The following is a 13,981-nucleotide window of genomic DNA, read 5'->3' as shown; positions in this document are numbered from 1 at the left end:
TGTGGTGTGCAAAGTTTGTGTAATCAGCATAATTCAGTGTAATACAATGAATGGCTTTTTCTGTTACTTTCTATTTAGACCCTCTCCAGTTTTATATAGAAACAGGTCTCAATTTTTAAGGGCTGTGGTGTGCAATGTTTATGGAATCAGCGTAATTAAATTTGCTTATTTAGTCTATTCCGTCTCCAGCCCAAACTCTTGTCGTTAGATTTGTAACTTCACCGAGTTCAAACTGGGATAAATCCACCGTCCAGCCACTCGGCAATCATAAATTTTAATTGAACTTTACTCTGGCCCAGAGTCACCCGCTGTAATCCAGTCTTTCTCGGGCACATTAACATCATAACCACTGGTTTAAAAGAGAAAACTGCCGTCCGTTTCACTGGAGGCGCAAGAGACAACTTTGTAGACACCGGCTCGTTGGACCTTCTCATTTCAACTCATCTCATTTTCAGCAAAGCAGAACGTTACTGAAATAGAGGATGGTGAATAACAGCTCGAAAAATCAATGTTGTCTATCATTGGGTGACTGAGTCTTCCAACATACAGACATACAGACATTTCGGGGCAAGGGGAGTTTGAAGTTCAGAAATAACACAGCACAGATTTTCACTCGTGCAAGCTGCACACCCTTTATTTTGGAAAAGTAAACTGATGGTAAGACCGCTGTTACATTGATCACTACAAGCTGAAGCTTTCGCTCGGTGAATTAATGGTTCAGTGCGCAAGACGTCGTGTTTCTATAGCGCAATTGGTTCCTGTTAATTAATAATGGTTGGTGGTTAAATTCCACTCACAGAGGGTGACTGTTACCTTAGCATTCATTGTCTCGCATTGCCGGGTTTCTAAAGTGCTGCTATCAGCTGAGCACGGCTGATATTCCAACATTTAACCTGCGGTCGCAGAGCAGGCACACGAACAATAAATAAAAAACCGAGATTGGCTTCAAGGTAATCAGAATTCTTCGTGACAGACCAGATCCGAAGAGAATGCTCACGGTTTGCCGGAGAGCTGTCTCGCTGTGACGTGGATATTTCTGCAGTGAGCGAGATGCAAACTGTTTCCCATTTTTCCGTGATGAATGTCACTCCCCTTACTTTGGAAAAATAAAATGGTGTTCACATTCCGACAGGTTTCAGTTGATTTGTGAGGGATCATTAAAGGATCCTGCAGCGCTGCCTCCGTTAACAACAGCAGTTCTGAGCCGCATCTTAGAAGCAGCAACAATCCCATCAGTTTTTTGCTGTTCCCCAGCTCCCGGAGTGAGCGAGACCGTGACAGCAGCACCATTCAGGCCGCCTGTCCGGCCCTGCCCTCTCCAATCACCGGCTGCCGATGGAAAGCAGCGAATGCAGTCTCAGACCGAGCATTATTGCCCTTCCCTGGGAAACTGGATACCACGGCCCGACCAAACGTCCCCATACACCGAGAACAGGCAGAGAAACTCCGGGGAGTTTATATACTGATCACTCGGCCTTCCAGCAGGATTTAGCGAGAATCAGAGAGAGTGAAACTGCCATTGGGCCTCACTGAGAAAATCGGGGTCAGTAAATTAGAGATTCTGGAGTCAGGATGAGCCAGCGGTTGAGGTCGCTGTATTCAGATCGCAGTTTCCCTGGTGTTGTGGTTTTGAATCCTCAATCTTCACATTCAGTCCTTTGCTTGTACGAAATTCTTTCTTGTGCCTTAGGCTGGAGGTGTTTTTTTTTTCTGCACAGTTGATTTGCTACTTCCAGAAAACCAACCCGACATCCGTCCCCGGCAGGTTTGTTTTTATTTGTTGTAAGAATGTGTCGTGTTTGGGGTCAGTAGAACACGGCCCGTGGAATCAATCCATTGTGGCATTGACCAGTTGTTCCAATACCTTTGCCACGAGACTCATCTGGCCAAATGGAAATCCAGATGTGGCTCATTGCAATTGCGATTATTAAATAAAAATGAGTCATGGACACGGTCTTTAGGCCTATGGTCTCAATACTCATATTCGCATGTGGACTTTAAACTTTTTGTGTGTTGTTGATAAAATGGTGAAAAGCAGAGTGCGAATGTTTTTGATCGTTGTGAGTCCTTTACTTCCTCGGTTACTGAATGGTGGGAGATGTTTGTTATGAAACAGACACATATGAAGTACATCTCACTGTATATTGTGCGTGTGCAAGATGTTTTCTGCTAAAATTCGTTCATGTGACTTAAACAATGCCACCATAGCCACACCTGCGGCTAGTCAGCAATTTCTCTTGGACAACACTGACAGAGAGCATGGCCAAGTGCACTGAGTCCGGACATTGATGCTTCAGGACTGTCAGGGTGGGATTCGATTTTCGTCTCTAACAAAATTTCCATAGCAACGGAAAGAATGGCGGCTGCTGTTGCATAAACATCACAGTCAAACAAACACACACTCTTTGTATCTACTCACTTGAGGTTGTACAAGAGTGGGGGGCACTAGTTAATGTACTTTAACTGAGGCGGCACTAGTTAGGGTTGTATGATAGAGTGGAGCAGCCGTTGCCCTTCTGTATTACTAAGGTGGGAATCCAGACTACTTGTATCACAAGCACGGAACATTTTTAACCAAGTCCTAAAATACCGCCTCTAAAATGAGAACGGGTGACAATTCAACACAGGGAAAACACAGCAAACTCATTTAAGTTTAGACTGTCACTTGTTAACCAAGGTGGAAAGCCAATAAAGTGGAGCATTGTTCAGGGATGTCCTGTTCATAATAGGCTGGAAAAAGCCAATCCGGCAAATTATTACCCCATCAGTCTGCACTCAATCATCAGCAAAGTGATGGAAGGTGTCGTCGACAATGCTATCAAGCGGCACTTACTCACCAATAACCTGCTCACCGATGCTCAGTTTGGGTTTCGCCAGGACCACTCGGCGACAGACCTCATTACAGCCTTGGTCCAAACCTGGACAAAAGAGCTAAATTCCGGAGGTGAGGTGAGAGCAACTGCCCTTGACATCAAGGCACCCTTTGACCGATATGTCTTCAAGGAGCCCTAGGAAATTTGAAGTCAACGGGAATCAGGGGGAAAACTCTCCAGTGGCTGGAATCTTACCTGGCGCCAAGTAAGATGGTAGTGGTTGTTGGAGGCAAATCATCTCCGCCCCAGGACATCACTGCAGGAGTTCCTCAGGGCGGTGTCCGACGCCCAACCATCGTCAGCTGCTTTATCAATAGCCTTTCCTCCATCATAAGGTCAGAAATGGGGATGTTCGCTGATGATTGCACAGTGTACATTTCCATTCGCAATCCCTCTACTAATGAAGCAGTACGTGCCCGCGTGCAGCAAAACCTGGACAACATTCAGCCTTGGGCTGATGAGTGGCAAGTAACATTCAAGTGCCAGGCAATGACCAACTCTAACAAGAGAAAACCTAACCAACTCCCCTTGACATTCAACGGCATTACCATCGCCGAATTCCCCGCCATCAACAGCCTGGGGGTCACCATTGACCAGAAACTTAACTGGACCAGCTACATAAATACTGTGGCGACAAGAGCAGGTCAGAGGATGGGTATTGTGCGGCGAGTGACTCATCTCCTGACTCCCCAAAGTCTTTCTACAATGTACAAGTCAGGAGTGTGACGGAATACCCTTCACTTGCCTGGATGTTTGCAGCTCCAGCTTCAATCAAGAAGCTCGACATCATCCAGGACAAAGCAGCCCGCTTGATTGGCACCCCATCCACCACCCTAAACATTCACTCCCTTCACCACCAGCGCACCGTGGCTGCAGTGTGTACCATCTACAGGATGCACTGCAGCAATTCGCCAAGGCTTCATCGACAGCACCACCCAAATCCGCGAACTCTATCACCTAGAAAGTCAAGGGCATATGGCACATAGGAACAACACCACCTGCATGTTCCCCTCCAAGTCACACACCATCCTGCCTAGGAAATATATCGCCGTACCTTCATTGTCGCTGGGTCAAAATCCTGGAACTCCCTTCCTAACAGCACTGTGGGAGAACCTTCACCGCACGGACTTTAGCGATTCAAGGAGCTGGATCACCACCACCTTCTCAAGCACAATTAGCGATGGCCAATAAATGCTGGCCTTGCCAGCGACGCTCAAATCTCATAGAATCGTAGAATGTTTACAGCACGGAAGGAGGCCATTCGGCTCCACGCAATCGTAATCCAGCTAGTCTCACTCTCCCGCCCTTTCCCTGTAGCCCTGCATTTTTTTTCCTTTCAAGCACTTATCCAGTTGCCTTTGAATCTGCCTTCACCACCCCCTCGGGCAGTGCATTCCAGATCCTAACCATTCGCTATTTAAAAACGTTTTTCCTCATGTCACCTTTGGCTCTTTTGCCAATCACCTGAAATCTATGTCCTCTGGTTCTCGACGCTTCTACCATTGGGAACAGTTTCTCTCTATCTATTCTGTCTAGACCCATCATGATTTTGAATTCCTCTATCAAATCTCCCCGCAACCTTCTCTGTTCCAACGAGAACAACCCCAGCTTCTCCAGTCTGTCCAAGTAACTAAATTCCCTCATCCCTGCAATCATTCTAGTAAATCTCTCCTGCACCCTCTGTAAGGCCTTCACATCTTTCCTGAACTGCGGTGCACAGAACCGGACACAATACCATAGTTGTGGCCGAAACAGTGTTTTATAAAGGTTCATCATGACTTCCATACTTTTTTACTCGATACCTCTATTTATGAAGTCCAGGATCCCGTATACCTTTTCAACCGCATTCTCAACCTGCTCTGAAGCCTTCAACGATTTGTGCACATAAACCACCAGATCTCTCTGGGCCTATACCCATTTTGGAGTTGCGCCCTTTAGTTTATATTGCCTCTCCTGGTTCTTCCTACCGAAATGTATCATGTAGCATTTTTTGTGTTAAATTTCATCTGCCACTTGTCCGCCCATGCCACAGGCCAATATATAACCTCTTGAAGTCTGTCACCATCCTTCACACTGTTCACTACCCTTCCAAGTTTTGTGTCATCTGCAAATTTTGAAATTGTGCCCTGTACAAGCAAGTCCAAGTCATTAATATAAATCAAGAAAAGCAGTGGTCCCAGCATTGACACCTGGGGAACACCATTGTACACCTCCCTCCAGTCCAAAAAACAACCAATCACCACTACTCTCTGCTTCCTGTCCCTTAGCCAATTCTGCATCCATGTTTCTACTGCCCCCTTTGACCCATGGACCTCAATCTTACTGATAAGCCTACCGTGCGGCACTTTATCAAACACCTTTTGAAAGTCCATATGCACCGCATCAACTGCGTTGCCTTCATCTACCCTCTCTGTTAACTCAACAAAAAACTCTATCATGTTAGTTAAACACGATTTGCCTTCAACAAACCCATGCCGGCTTTCCCTAATCAATCCACAGTCGTCCAAGCGTCTGTTAATTCTGTCCCGGATTATCGTTTCTAAAAGTTTCCCCACCATTGAGGTTTAACTGACTGGCATATAGATGCTGGCTTTATCCTTACACCCTTTTTTGAACAAGGATATAACGTTTGCAATTCTCCAGTCCTCGAACACCACCCCCGTATCTGTGGCTGTTTGGAAGATTATGGTCAGTACCTCCTGCTATTTCCACCCTTCCTTCCCTCAGCAGCCGACGATGCATCCCATCCGGACCGGGTGACTTATCTACTTTAAGTACAGCTAGCCTTCCGAGTACCTCTTCTTTATCAATGTTTAGCCCATTCAGTATCTCAACTGTATTTACCTTTACTGAGACTCTGGCAGCATCTTCTTCCTTGGTAAAGACGTATACAATGTATTCATATAATATCTCTGCCATCCTCTCTGCCTCCATGAATCGCTCTCCTTTATGGTCCCTTATCAGAGTACGGCTCCTACTGCCCGTTTAATGTTTACATGCCAGTTTATGTTGGCCGCCAGTTTATTCTCACACTCTCTCTTTGCCCGTCATTTCCTTTTTCACTTCCCCTCTGAACTTTCCATATTCAGCCTGGTGAATGAATGAATGAAAAACATGCTGGATTTCCGTCAGTCTGAAACAGAAAGTTATTGGTTGATTAATGGCGATTTGAACAACTATTCGTCTTTTTACTGAGTTTAATGAGTTTTGCGAAATTAATACAACAAACTATTTTGTAAAACTTAATCCCCTGAATGGGACCCGGCCCCGTCTCCCAGCACTGAGAACATTTGAAGACGGCAACTATCTTCCGAGCATTTCGTATAACCGTTTGCACAGCAGAGTTTCCGTAGTGTAGTGGTTATCACGTTCGCCTCACACGCGAAAGGTCCCCGGTTCGAAACCGGGCGGAAACATTTTCAAAACGCCATCCACTCAAAATCAATAAATATGAAAACACGCAAGATTTCACTCTGCAGTGAAATATGAATAAAATACAGAACCGGTATATTTTCCTTTCTCTGTCCAGTTCGACACACACTCAAACATTACACAGATACCGAAAATATCTCTCCCTCACTTCAGTTTCCTGCCCTGCCTGTGCAGAAATCTCCTCTCAAAGCTACTCATTGCGACTGGTTTTAGTTGATTTGTGAGAGATTTTTAAAAGACCCTGAAGAGCTGCCTCGGTTAATAACTATAGTTCTAAACAGCATGGCAGCCGCGGCAACAAACACATCCGTTTTTCGAAGTTCGATGTTCCCCAGCTCCCGGATTGAGTGAGACCACGACAGCAACGACATTCAGGCCGCCTGTCCGGCCCCGCTCCCTCCAATCGCAGGTTGCTGGCGGAAGGCCGCAAATACCGCCTCAGACAGCGCAATACTGCCGATCCCTGGGAAACAATATACCACCGAAGCTTTGACAACACATCGCAGGCATCATTTGTCCCGCAAACATAGATACTTGCCAGCTGTTTCAAAGTTTATTGCCTGAACAAGGATTTGATTTCTGCACACTCAAATCATGAGCCGCTGATAGAAATCTCAGAGTCCACCGACTGAGCGACCCAGGCTCAATATACGAAAAAGATCCATTGTACAAATTTATGGTAGGACTCTGAATTATCCTTCGTGAACGTCGAAATGAGTTGAAGATCCCTTCTATAAAATTCTCAGTAACGTGTTGAGGAGAATCCTTGTTTCTGTTGAACATGATGTAAGAAACATGGACAGTGAACTCGTGAGTTTACAATTCTTCTTGTTTGTGCCAAATGTCTTCTCATTCGTTAGCACCAATTAAAATAACCCTTTATCCAGTGGCTCAAAAGCTAAACTTGTCCCACACGGGAGCTGGAAAAGGCCTCTCGACCTTTCATGTATTAACATCTGTAAGCTGAATAATTTCATCCGTTACACAGTGACACCAGGCAGCAGATTTCCCTTCCAAATTTTCCCCATACGAAACTTCCACCCGATGAATATCCGCTTAACGAAAAGAAGAATTGTGTGTTTGGTTCTTCAGATTTAAAGATTTCGTACCGGCGCCTTTGCCATATCAGCTGACGCTAATCGCCCCCTCTCCCCCTGTAAACAAGTAAACTCGCACCGACTGTTGTAAGACGGTAGGCCAGAGGAACCCAAGTGCCCACATGGGAACACGAAGAAGCAGATGCGTGACGGAACATACCAGTTGTACCTTGAACTCCGGTCAAAATGTTCGGAGTAAAATGTTCGACTGTTCTCGGTGAGGCTGAAACTCACAACCTGGGCATTTCTGAAGCTGATAAAAGTGCCGCACGCTGACCGCTTGCGCTACAAGAGCTTCGAGATCTTTCTCCGATTTCTCCAAAAAGCCTCCAATCAAGATGCACTTCGATAAATATCCGCAGTGGCCTTTAAAAGCCATGGAATCTGAAACAAAACCCCAGAAGATAAGAACTTTTAATTATATTATTATTAACTTAGGGACAACTTTTGATGGTACTTTAAGGAGGATTTGGGGAAAGTGTGAGACGAAACTGGGAAACTCTCCCTGGGATGTCGTTGATTGAAGAGATGGGCGTTATTTCATTTGAAAACCGAGGCTCGGAACTTTCTGATGGAGAAGTGTAACAGAAGATTGTGGTTCGTGACAGTTGCCGGTGAGATCAAGAGGAGACGGAGAAAAGTCAAAGTCACAGCTGTGACAGCTCAAGTGCTCCGCTTATCTGTAATATTTAAAAAGTAATGTACACTACGGGGCAAACCGATTTGGTATCGGTTATCAAAAATATTAAAAGACACGGGGTCAAACGCGGATTTGTGAAGAGGGAATGGTTTTAACCCCCAAAGCGAAATCATTCCACATGAATCTGAAGTGTCTTGGGGAAAACGGCAGTGCGAACCGTTACGTTCGTGTCATGACTTGAAAGACCCACCAATTACCGACAGTATCTTTGAACGAGTTGTGTCAGCAAAACCGTGATTGAAGCCGCTTTGCGTTTGTCAAACGTGTAGGGGACGGTATTGGGATTGATAAAGGTCGATTTCAATTATTTGAAATATCACTATACGTCATGACCCGAAAATCGACTGTAAAATCGAGTTTTTCCTATCAGTCCTGAATTGAAGGGAAAGGCGCACCAATCAGATCAGGGGAACGAAGAGCAGAATAGGTGAATGAAACTTGCACGATTGAAAATCTCTGTTTGTCGGAAGATTCAGTCCCCAGTGGTGGAGAGGATTGGTATTTCGAGCAGTTATTCACCAGCCTCAATTTCAGTAATTTCCCGTTCCTGACAATGAGATGAGTCGAAATGAGCAGGTCCAACGAGCCAGTCTGTAACACAGGCCAATGTCTCAGTGCAGCTCATGACCCAGTCACTGGGCTCCATTATAGCCGCTCCTGTCAGCAACACACAAAGAGAAATTGTAAATCTGAAACAGAAAGAGATAATGTATAAAACTTTATATCTACCACCAGGTTTTCCCTTTTTTCGGCTTTTAAAACAATCTGTTTCACAGTTTGTCAAACCCGAAACAGCCTCTGGGATTTGCCGATTGTAATTTCAATGGAAATTGCGACCGTCACTAATTATCGGAACAAATAAAGCCGCTGAGGTTTCGGGGTTGTTATTGGTTTATTTATATCAGTGAGTGACCGATTTTAAACTAGGTGAGGGTCTAAACCGAAGGTAAAAGCCTGGGATAGACAAGAGATTCTTCAATGTATCAAGTTAAATTACACTGATTCCACCAACACTGCACATCACATCCCTTAAACATTGTTACCTGTTACTATATAAAACTGGTGAGGGTGGAAATGGGAAATAACCGAAAAAAACCTTAATTGTATCAAACTTATTATTATTATTATACAAACAATGTACAGTCTATCCCTTAAAAAAGACTCAATGTAAAACCAGTCGCCAGTCCCAGACCCGCTGTGACCGTGATGTGATTTGCATCCGATTCTGAATGACTTAGTATCAGACGCGCTCCCGTCCACAGTAAACGGATGGGGCCGGATCCATAAGAGAAAAATGAGGACCGACCTCCGCATAACCTGTCCTCATAATTTAACCATTTTAGCCCCGGTATCATTCTGGTGAATCTGCGCTGCACCCTCTGCAAGGCCAATATTTCATTCCTGAGAGGTGGTGCCCAGAACTGAATGCAATACTTTAAATGGGGTCTCAGCAGGGATTTCTATCTGTAACATACTTCCCACCTTTGAATCCCGGTTTCCCTGAAATAAAGGCCAACATGCCATGAGACATGTAAATTCATTTTTCTAACATTCCACTGGCTTTTAGCGATTTCTGTACTTGGACCCCAAAATCTCTCTGCTCATCCACAGTTCCTAGATTCTCACCATTTAGAAAATACTCTGATCTATCTTACTTCAGTCCAAAGTAGATGAGCTCACACTTGCCCATTTTGAAAGTTTGAACAGACTGGGGCTCTTCTGTATAGAAAAGAGAAGGCTGAGGGGTGACCTGATATCGGACTTTAAGATTATGCAAGGGTTTGATAGGTTAGATGTAGATAAGGTGTTTGCACTTGTGAATGCGGGGACTCCAAATCATTGGGGCCATGATTATAAGGTAGTCACTATTTAATTCAATGTGGCATTCAAGAGGAACACATTCACCCAGAGAGTGGTTAGAATGTTCAATTCGCTCCCACAAGGAGTAGTTTAGGCGAATAGCATGGATTCGTTGACGGCGAAGCTAGATAAACACATGGAGGAGAAAGGAATATAAGGGTCTGCACATACGGTTAGATGAGGAGGGGTTGGCGGAGGCTTGTCTGCAGCATAAACACCGGCATAATCCAGTTGGGCCGAATTGCCTGTTTCCGTGATGTACATTCTTTGTAATTCTATGTAACTCCACCTGCCACAATTTTGCCAACTCACTTAATCTTTCAGTTTCCCTATGCTCCCATTTACAATATTCACTGTGACACCTAACTTGGTGTCAGCGACAATGGTGGATATAAGAACATAAGAACATAAGAAATAGGAGCAGGAGTAGGCCAATCGGCCCCTCCAGCCTGCTCCGCCATTCAATAAGATCATGGCTGATCTGATCCTAACCTCACATCTAAATTCATGTCCAATTTCCTGCCCGCTCACCGTAACCCCTAATTCCCTTTACTTCTAGGAAACTGTCTATTTCTGCTTTAAATTTATTTAATGATGCAGCTTCCACAGCTTCCTGGGGCAGCAAATTCCACAGACCTACTACCCTCTGAGTGAAGAAGTTTCTCCTCCTCTCAGTTTTGAAAGAGCAGCCCCTTATTCTAAGATTATGCCACCTAGTTCTAGTTTCACCCATCCTTGGGAACATCCTTACCGCATCCACCCAATCAAGCCCCTTCACAATCTTATATGTTTCAATAAGATCGCCTCTTATTCTTCTGAACTCCAATGAGTAGAGTCCCAATCTACTCAACCTCTCCTCATATGTCCACCCCCTCATCCCCGGGATTAACCGAGTGAACCTTATTTGTACCGCCTCGAGAGCAAGTATGTCTTTTCTTAAGTATGGAGACCAAAACTGAATGCAGTATTCCAGGTGCGGTCTCACCAATACCTTATATAACTGCAGCAATACCTACCTGTTTTTATATTCAATCCCCCTAGCAATTAAAGCCAACATTCCGTTGGCCTTCTTGATCACCTGCTGCACCTGCATACTAACTTTTTGACTTTCTTGCACGAGGACTCCCAGATCTCTTTGTACTGCAGTACTTTCCAGTTTCTCGCCATTAAGATAATAACTTGCTTTCTGATTTTTTTCTGCCAAAGTGCATAACCTCACATTTTCCAATATTGCATTGCATCTGCAAATCTCCGCCCACTCACCCAGCCTGTCGATATCCCCTTGTAGGTTTTTTATGTCCTCCTCACTCTCTACTTTCCCTCCCATCTTTGTATCATCTGCAAACTTTGATACGTTACACTCGGTCCCCTCCTCCAAATCGCCAGAATATGCGGCAGTCTATTCCGTCGTCTACGTCATTTATACACCGGGTCTCTTCCTCCCACCTTCTAACCAACTCCCAACCCGTTTCTATAGGTTGCTTTAAATTCCACGCGCTCCCATTTATGTTAACAGTATCTTCTGTGGTACCTTATCGAATCCTTCTGGAATTCAATATTATATAACATCCATAGACACTCCATTATCTACCACGTTAGATATATCTTCAAAAAGTTCAACTAGCTTTGTTGGACTTGACTTACCCTTTATAAATCCATGCTGGTTCTCTCTGATTACTTCACATTTATCCAAGTGCTCAGGCATTCCTTCCTTAACAACGAATACTGGTAACGTCCCCACCACGGACGTCAGACTAATGGGACTATAATTACCAACTTCATCTCTGCTACCCATCCTAAATAATGGAGTGACATTGACAATGTTTCAATCAAAGGAACAATTCCTGAATCAAGATATTTTGAACGATCATGACGAAATCATGTACAATTTCCTCGCCTATTCCTCTTAGTCCCCTCGGGTGGTAACGATCGGGTCCTGGAGATTTGTCTATCTTTAATCTAATTATTTTCTCCATTGCCATTATTTTACTTGTACTGAATCCCCATGATTTATTTACAGTTGTCCTCGTGTCTCTGGTATGTTATCCTCATCCTTTTCTGTGAAGTAAATATTTAGCAATTCTGCTATTTCCTGATATTCAATTACAATATCACCTCCATCTGTCTTTGAAGGGCCCACATTACTCTTCGTCACCCTTCTTTCTCTTCATGTACTGGTAAAAATCTTGATTGTTGTCCTCATTTTCCCTCACAGGTTTTTCTCCTTTTCCCTAATTGTTCCTCTTCCGGTTTTTAGTTTCAGCACCGCAAGAAATAATACTTTGCAATAAAGTTCGGCTCAATAGTTCTTTACTGTCAGAGAGAGAATTGTCTGATCCCCTAATTTATTTAATGTAACAAACACAAGCACACATAATCATCGGTGTATCAATGCACTGATGGATACACAAAGATAAACACAGCGAAAAAATGCAGGAAGTATCGGGATGCACAGGTGAACGGACAAGCGAAATCGACAAAATCAAACGGTCTGAACCCCGAACAGACAATAACGTGTCGCTGATAGATGTTATTGAGAGGAGGTGTGAACAAGTTGTCACCAATTGGCGCTGTGGCTTAGCTGGTTAAAGCATCTGTCTAGTAAACAGGGGATCCTGGGTTCAACTCCCAGCAGTGCCTTATGCAACTTATTATTTTCACCTAATTTGTGGAATGAAGCGACAAAATAACACTGGATTTGTTCAGGTTTCAGGCGGGAAAAGATATCAAGATGACTGCTCAAAAACGCCCTTTCATTATTCAGACAGACCTCTCATTGAATGTGTCTGTAACACGTTCTTGTTTCTGGTCTCGTTGGGGTCGGGGTCTCATTCACGATTTGAAGTTTAAACCCGGAAGTAGTCCAAATTCTGACCGAGACTTGTGATCTTGACCAGCGGTGCAAACTTTTGAAAACTGGAAAGTGAAAGTTTCCAAATCACTCCACCTGAATCCCCGGGCCCTGACGAAATATATCCCAGGCTGTTAATAGAAGCAAGGAAGGAAATAGCGGAGGCTCTGACCATCGTTTTCCAATCCTCCCTGGTTACAGGTGTGATGCCGAAGGATTGGAGGACTGCAAAAGATGTACCGTTGTTTAAAAGGGAGAAAGGTGTAGATCGAGTAATTACTGGCCAGTCAGAATAACCTCGGTCAGGCTGAAGGTATTCCATTAAATCTACACTGTACTTCCTCCACAGCCAATACTGGGAGGAGGGGACTCTTGACTGACAAGCCTCAGCTACACCAGGAGAGCAAACCCACGCTCTCTCTTATTCCTGGGATGTGCTACTTTTGAAAAAAAAAGGTGAGTATCTCTATACCTTTAAACTCTCTGTCCCTCTGCACAGCATTGAAAGTGTATTGTAGGACGGTGTGAGTGTCTTTATACCTTTAAACACTCTGTCCCTCTGCACAGCATTGACAGTGTATTGTAGGACGGTGTGAGTGTCTTTATACCTTTAAACTCTCTGTTTCACTGCACAGCATTGACAGTGTATTGTAGGACGGTGTGAGTGTCTTTATACCTTTAAACTCTCCGTTTCACTGAACAGCATTGAAAGTGTATTGTAGGACGGTGTGTGTGTCTTTATACCTTTAAACTCTCTGTTTCACTGCACAACATTGACAGTGTATTGACGGATGGTGTGAATGGGATGAGGGTCTGTGGGGCGAAGTGCAGCCGATTGGGAGCAGCGCCCATTTGCGGGCTGAGTATTGCACGCTTGATTTTGTCTCTCCCTTCTATCTTTCTTTCTCTCTTTCTTCCTTTCACCCCCTCTCTCCCATTCTTTCTTTCACTCTCATTTCATTCCTCTTATTTCGTGCTTTTTCTTTCTGCCCCAGCACCTTTGTCTGTATCCTGTTTTTGTTCTCAAATGTGTCTCTGTTGGATGATCCAAAATTCAGACCCGCCGCTGCCTCCAGCTTTTTCTTCCTTCTACAATCATGGTCGATTTCATTGAGACTTTCCTGCGGCCTTGCCTACTCTAACACTCACTTTCACATTCTTACGCCTT

At 44.3% G+C, this 13,981-nt stretch overlaps 2 non-coding genes across 2 annotated transcripts; both read left to right on the top strand.

Annotated features, from left to right (window-relative positions):
- The first annotated feature begins 6,216 nt into the window (after nt 1–6,216).
- Nucleotides 6,217–6,289, top strand: trnav-cac (transfer RNA valine (anticodon CAC)). The gene has a single exon. It is a non-coding gene; the product is annotated as a tRNA-Val (tRNA).
- Nucleotides 6,290–12,528: 6,239 nt separating this feature from the next.
- trnat-agu (transfer RNA threonine (anticodon AGU)) lies at nt 12,529–12,602 on the top strand. Its single transcript has one exon. It is a non-coding gene; the product is annotated as a tRNA-Thr (tRNA).
- Nucleotides 12,603–13,981: the final 1,379 nt, after the last annotated feature.

The sequence above is a fragment of the Heptranchias perlo genome, chromosome 20 (genome assembly GCF_035084215.1).
Source record: "Heptranchias perlo isolate sHepPer1 chromosome 20, sHepPer1.hap1, whole genome shotgun sequence".
Classification (NCBI taxonomy): Eukaryota; Metazoa; Chordata; class Chondrichthyes; order Hexanchiformes; family Hexanchidae; genus Heptranchias; species Heptranchias perlo.
Note: the sequence above shows the minus strand (reverse complement) of the source record. Positions and strands in the feature narration are given on the sequence as shown.